Source organism: Hordeum vulgare, chromosome 2H, assembly GCF_904849725.1.
Source record: "Hordeum vulgare subsp. vulgare chromosome 2H, MorexV3_pseudomolecules_assembly, whole genome shotgun sequence".
Classification (NCBI taxonomy): Eukaryota; Viridiplantae; Streptophyta; class Magnoliopsida; order Poales; family Poaceae; genus Hordeum; species Hordeum vulgare.
The window spans coordinates 211,303,369-211,310,465 of NC_058519.1; positions in this window are offsets into that span (position 1 = coordinate 211,303,369).

Sequence of the window (7,097 nt, forward strand, 5' to 3'; positions counted from 1 at the left end):
ATGATTCTTTCAATGGGAGAAGTGCTTGGTTTTGGGTTCATACCATGCGGTGACCTCACCCAGTGACAGAAGGGGTAGCGAGGCACTCATCATGTTGTTACCATCAAGGGTAAAAATATGGGGCTTTCATCATTGGTTTGAGATTATCCCTCTACATCATGTCGTCTTGCTTAAAGCGTTACTCTTCGTCATGAACTCAGTAAACTAGATGCATGCTGGATAGCGGTCGATGTGTGGAGTAATAGTAGTAGATGCAGAAAGTATCGGTCTACTTGTCTCGGACATGATGCCTATATGTATGTTCATTGCCTTAGATATCGTCATGACTTTGTGCGGTTCTATCAATTGCTCGACAGTAATTTGTTCACCCACCGTAATACTTGCTATTTTGAGAGAAGCCTCTAGTGAACACTATGGCCCCCACGGTCTACTCCACACCATATTTTCAGCCTTACACTTTTTACTTCGTTGCACTTTCCGCCTTCCGATCTCACTTTGCAAACAATCTTAAAGGGATTGACAACCCCTTTGAAGCGTTGGGTGCAAGCTTGTTTGTGTTTGCACAGGTACTCTGGACTTGACGAGACCCTCCTTCTGGATCGATACCTTGGTTCTCAAACTGAGGGAAATACTTACTAATCATGTGCTGCATCACACTTTCCTCTTCAAGGAAAAAACCAACGCAAGCCCAGCCTTTGTCAACGTGTCAATTTCTGGCGCTGTTGTCTGTGGGATAGCAGAAGAATTTCTGGTGCCGTTGCCAGGGAGGAAGATCAAGTCAAGAACTCATCCAAGTAGGTGTCGCAAACTCATCTCTTGCATTTACTTTGTTTGCCAGTTGCCTCTCGTTTTCCTCTCCCCCACTTCCCCAATTTGCCTTTTTCGTTCGCCTTTTCGTTCGCCCTTTTCTCTCGCTTGCTTTCTGTTCGCTTGTGTGCCACGTGCCTTCAATATGCTTGCATCTTTGCTTGCGGAAAATCTAGTGATATGGATCCTCACCCACTTGCTAATCTCTTTAAGAGATCCAATTATGTTGATCCAATTTCTAGTGAGGTGAGTGCACTTGACTATCTTTATGGAGTTTTGCTTGAGATGTGTGAATCTGAAAATTGTGAGGAAGAAATTTATGAAGTGATTCACGAGGGCTCTTCGGATGAAAAGCATGATTGCAATGGTTTCACTATAAATTCTATTAGTGACAATCATGCTAAGAATATGCAAAACCCTAAGCTTGGGGATGCTAGTTTTGCTATGTCCACTACTTGTTGCAATGATCATGAGTGGGGCGATGATTTTTCTTATGACCTTGAAAATTTGTTTAAGCCTCATGATGAATATGATATTTGCAATATTTTTGAAAGTGGGTTTGATAATCCCACTATTTTTGAAGAGCGTCAACTTTGCATGCATGTGGATCATGAAAAGAATATCCTATGTGATAGTTACATTGTTGAATTCGAATATGATCCCACATGTAATTCTTATGAGAGAGGAAAATATGGTGGTAGAAACTTGCATATCACTAAATCACCTCTCGTTATGTTGAGATTGCTATTGTCTCTTTCTTCTTCCTTGCATATGGTAACTATTGGTTGTCTTGACAATCTTTTTCCTATAAAATTCCTATGCATAGGAAGTATGTTAGACTTAGATGTGATTTTCACATGCTTTATGATTCTCTCGTTGTGCTTCAATTCTTGTGTTTCATGTGAGCATCATTGAATTATCAATGCCTAGCTAAGGTCGTTAAACAATAGCGCTTGTTGGGAGGCAACCCAATGAATTTATCTTTTTTTCTTTCTGTTTTGTTGCGTCCACACTTTCATAATTGTGTTGTGATTGTGTTTTTTGTGTTTCTTTTTGTGTTTGATCCAAGCAAAACCTTTATGACTAGTCTTGGTAATGGTTGTTTGATCCTGCTGGAAAAATACAAAAACTTTTCGCTCACGAGATGATTTTGCATTTTTATTCAGAAAGAGCTTTTGAGTTGATTCTTTTTGCTGCTGGTTTATATGCCTTTTTCCCACGGAGTCGTAATTTTCAGATTTTTTGAGGTACCACAAGTATACGAAGTATACAGATTGCTACAGACTGGTCTGTTTTTGACAGATTATGTTTTTGTTGAGTTGGTTTCTTGTTTTTATGAAACTATGGTTAGTATCGGGGGGTACTAGCCACGGAAAAGTGAGAATACAGTAGCCCAACACCATTATAGATAGACTTCAAGTTGCTACAGTACCAAAAGAAGTGGTAGTTTCTTTTCTTGTACTAATGTTATCACAAGTTTCTGTTTAAGTTTTGTGTTGTGAAGTTTTCAAGTTTTGGGTGATGTTCTCATGGACAAAGAGACAAGGAGTGGAAAGAGCACAAGCTTGGGGATGCCCAAGGCACCCCAAGCCAAATTCAAGGACATCAAAAAGCCCAGCTTGTGGATACCCTGGGAAGGCATCCCCTCTTTCGTCTTCAATCCATCGGTAACATTACTTGGAGCTATATTTTTATTCACCACATGATATGTGTTTTCCTTGCAGCGTCTTGTATCATAGGAGTCTTTTTTTTTGTGTCACAATCATCCTTGATCCACACCTTTTTGAGAGAGAGAGAGAGACATGCACTCATCGTGATTTTGCTAGAATGCTCATAGTGCTTCACTTCTATCTTTTGAGCTAGATACTTTTGCTATAGTGCTTCACTTAAATCTTTTGAGCTAGATACTTTTGCTCTTGTGCTTCACTTATATCTTTTAGAGCACGGCGGTGCGTGATTTGGTAGTTGGCTTATGCTATGAAAGTAGTCCCAAATGTGCTAGGTACCCAAAGAGGATGCAAAAACCTCCATCTTCATGTACATTGAGTAGAAAGAGAAGTTTCGATTCCTCTCAATTAGTTTTGAGACATGGATTCGGTAATATTAAGAGTTATGTTAGTAGGGTGTTGTGAATCTAGAAATACTTGTGTTCGAGTTAGTGATTCCCGTAGCATGCACGTATGGTGAACCTCTATGTTAGGTAGTCGGAGCATAATTGATCTATTGATTGTCATCCTTCGTGTTGAGGTCGGGATCACGCGATGGTTTACACCTACCAACCCTTCCACTCGGAGTATGCGTTTAGCACTTTGTTTTGATTACTAATAAAAACTTTTGCAATAAGTATTTGAGTTCTTCATGACTAATGTGAGTCCATACTATAGATGCACTTTCACCTTTAACCATTGCTAGCCTCTCTAGTGCCACGTAATTCTCGCTGATGCACAAACCCACCAAATTCCTTCCTCAAAACAGCCACCATATCTACCTACTATGGCATTTTCATAGCCATTCTGAGATATATTTCCATGCTACTCCCACCGTTCCGTCTCATGACTTGTGCCGTCACTCTCATAGTGCCACTGCATGATCGTAAGATAGCTAGCGAGATGTTTCAACGTCATACGCCTTGCTAGACCGTTGCACATCCCAGTACACTGCGGGAGGCATTTCCTATGGAGTCATCATCATTGTGATCTTTGAGCTATGAGTAAATAAAAGTGTGATGATCATCATTATTAGAGCATTGTCCCATGTGAGGAAAAAAGAGAGGCCAAAGAGCCCAAAAAAAAAAAGAACAGAAAATAAAAGAGAAAAAAGAGGCCTAATAGCCCAAATAAAAAAAGATAGAAAAGAGAGAAGGGACAATGCTACTATCTTTTTCCACACTTGTGCTTCATGTTAGCACCATGCTCTTCATGATTGAGAGCTTCTTGCTTTGTCACTACCATATGCTAGTGGGAATCTTCATTTTATAACTTGGCTTGTATATTCCAATGATGGGCTTCCTCAAAAATGCCCTAGGTCTTCGTGAGCAAGCAAGTTGGATGCACACCCACTAGTTTTCCTTTCGAGCTTTGACATACTTTTAGCTCTAGTGCATCTTTTGTATGGCAATCCCTACTCATTGACATTGATATCTATTAATGGGCATCTCCATAGCCTATTGATACGCCGAGTCAGTGTGACCATCTCCTCCTTTTTTGTACCACAACCACCACCACACTCTATTCCACCTATAATGTTATATCCATGGCTCACGCTCATGTATTGCGTGATAGTTATAAAATGTTTGAGAAAGTAAGAGTGCGAAAACAATTACTTGGCCAATTCCGGGGTTGTGCATGATTTACATTAGTTGTGTGAGGATGATGGAGCATAGCCAGACTATATGATTTTGCAGGGATAACTTTCTTTAGCCTTGTTATTTTGAAAGATCATGATTACTTTGCTAGTTTGCTTGAACTATTACTGTTTTCATGTCAATAGCAAACTATTGCTTTGAATCGTACGGATCTGAACATTCATGCTACGTGAAAGAAGTTGCAAAGGACAACTATGCTAGGTAGCATTCCACATCAAAAATTCATTCTTTATCACTTCCCTACTCGACGACGAGCAGGAGTTCAGCTTGGGGATGCTTGATACGTCTCCAACGTATCTATAATTTTTGATGGTTTCATGCTATTATCTTGTCAAACTTTGGATGTTTTGCATGCCTTTTATTTATTTTTTTGGACTAACTTATTAACTCAGTGCCAAGTGCGAGTTCCTGTTTTTTCCATGTTTTTGACCCCTTTCAGAGGAGATTTTAAAACGGAGTCCAAACGGAAGAAAATCCCCGAAAAGATTTTTTCTGGAATGGAAGAAGATCGGGAAGCTTGGGAGCCAAGGCAGGGGAGCCCCAGGCGCCCTACAAGCCCCCACCCCGCGGCCAGGGGGGAGGCTGCGCCATCCAGGCTTGTGGCCCCCTTGAGAGTCCCCTAACCTAGGGGTTGCGCCTATATATTCCCTAAAAATCCCCAAAAAATCAGGAGATCATCGAAAGTACTTTTCCGCCGCCGCAAGCTTCTGTCTCCGCAAGATCCCATCTGGGGCACGTTCTGGTGCCCTTCCGGAGGGGGGATTCGGACACGGAGGGCTTCTTCATCAACACCATGACGTCTCCAGTGATGCGTGAGTAGTTCACCATAGACCTACGAGTCCATAGCTAGTAACTAGATGGCTTCTTCTCTCTCTTGGATCTTCAATACAAAGTTCTCCATGATCTTCATGGATATCTATCCGATGTAATCTTCTTTTGCGGTGTGTTTGTCAAGATCCGATGAATTGTGGATTTATGATCAGATTATCTATGAAGCTTATTTGAGTTTCTTCCGATCTCTCTTATGCATGATTTCATATCCTTGTAAATCTCTCCGAGTTTAGGGTTTTGTCTGGCCAACTAGATCTATGATTCTTGCAATAGGAGAAGTGCTTGGTTTTGGGTTCATACCGTGCGATGACCTCACCTAGTGACAAAAGGGGTAGTGAGGCATGCATCGTGTTGTTACCATCAAGGGTAGAAAGATGGGGTTTTCATCATTGGTTTGAGATTATCCCTCTCCATCATGTCGTCTTGCTTAAAGCGTTACTCTTCGTCATGAACTCAATAAACTAGATGCATGCTGGATAGCGGTCGATGTGTGGAATAATAGTAGTAGATGCAGAAAGTATCGGTCTACTTGTCTCGGACATGATGTCTATATGTATGTTCATTGCCTTAGATATCGTCATGACTTTGTGCGGTTCTATCAATTGCTCGACAGTAATTTGTTCACCCACCGTAATACTTGCTATTTTGAGAGAAGCCTCTAGTGAACACTATGGCCCCCACGGTCTACTCCACACCATATTTTCAGCCTTACACTTTTTACTTCGTTGCACTTTCCGCCTTCCGATCTCACTTTGCAAACAATCTTAAAGGGATTGACAACCCCTTTGAAGCGTTGGGTGCAAGCTTGTTTGTGTTTGCGCAGGTACTCTGGACTTGACGAGACCCTCCTTCTGGATCGATACCTTGGTTCTCAAACTGAGGGAAATACTTACTACTCCTGTGTTGCATCACCCTTTCCTCTTCAAGGGAAAAACCAACGCAAGCCCAGCCTCTGTCAACGTGTCAATTTCTGGCGCTGTTGTCTGTGGGATAGCAGAAGAATTTCGGGCGCCGTTACCAGGGAGGAAGATCAAGTCAAGAACTCATCCAAGTAGGTGTCGCAAACTCATCTCTTGCATTTACTTTGTTTGCGAGTTGCCTCTCGTTTTCCCCTCCCCCACTTCCCCAATTTGCCTTTTTCGTTTGCCTTTTTCGTTCGCCTTTTTGTTCGCCCTTTTCTCTCGATTGCTTTCTGTTCGCTTGTGCGCCACGTGCCTTCAATATGCTTGCATCTTCGCTTGCGGAAAATCTAGTGATATGGATCCTCACCCACTTGCTAATCTCTTTAAGAGATCCAATTATGTTGATCCAATTTCTAGTGAGGTGAGTGCACTTGACTATCTTTATGGAGTTTTGCTTGAGATGCGTGAATCTGAAAATTGTGAGGAAGAAATTTATGAAGTGATTCACGAGGGCTCTTTGGATGAAAAGCATGATTGCAATGGTTTCACTATAAATTCTATTAGTGACAATCATGCTAAGAATATGCAAAACCCTAAGCTTGGGGATGCTAGTTTTGCTATGTCCACTACTTGTTGCAATGATCATGAGTGGGGCGATGATTTTTCTTATGACCTTGAAAATTTGTTTAAGACTCATGATGAATATGATATTTGCAATATTTTTGAAAGTGGGTTTGATAATCCCACTATTTTTGAAGAGCGTCAACTTTGCATGCATGTGGATCATGAAAAGAATATCCTATGTGATAGTTACATTGTTGAATTCGAATATGATCCCACATGTAATTATTATGAGAGAGGAAAATATGGTGGTAGAAACTTGCATATCACTAAATCACCTCTCGTTATGTTGAGATTGCTATTGTCTCTTTCTTCTTCCTTGCATATGGTAACTATTGGTTGTCTTGACAATCTGTTTTCCTATAAATTGCCTATGCATAGGAAGTATGTTAGACTTAGATGTGATTTTCACATGCTTTATGATTCTCTCGTTGTGCTTCAATTCTTGTGTTACATGTGAGCATCATTGAATTATCAATGCCTAGCTAAGGGCGTTAAACTATAGCGCTTGTTGGGAGGCAACCCAATGAATTTATCTTTTTTCTTTCTGTTTTGTTGCGTCCACACTTTCA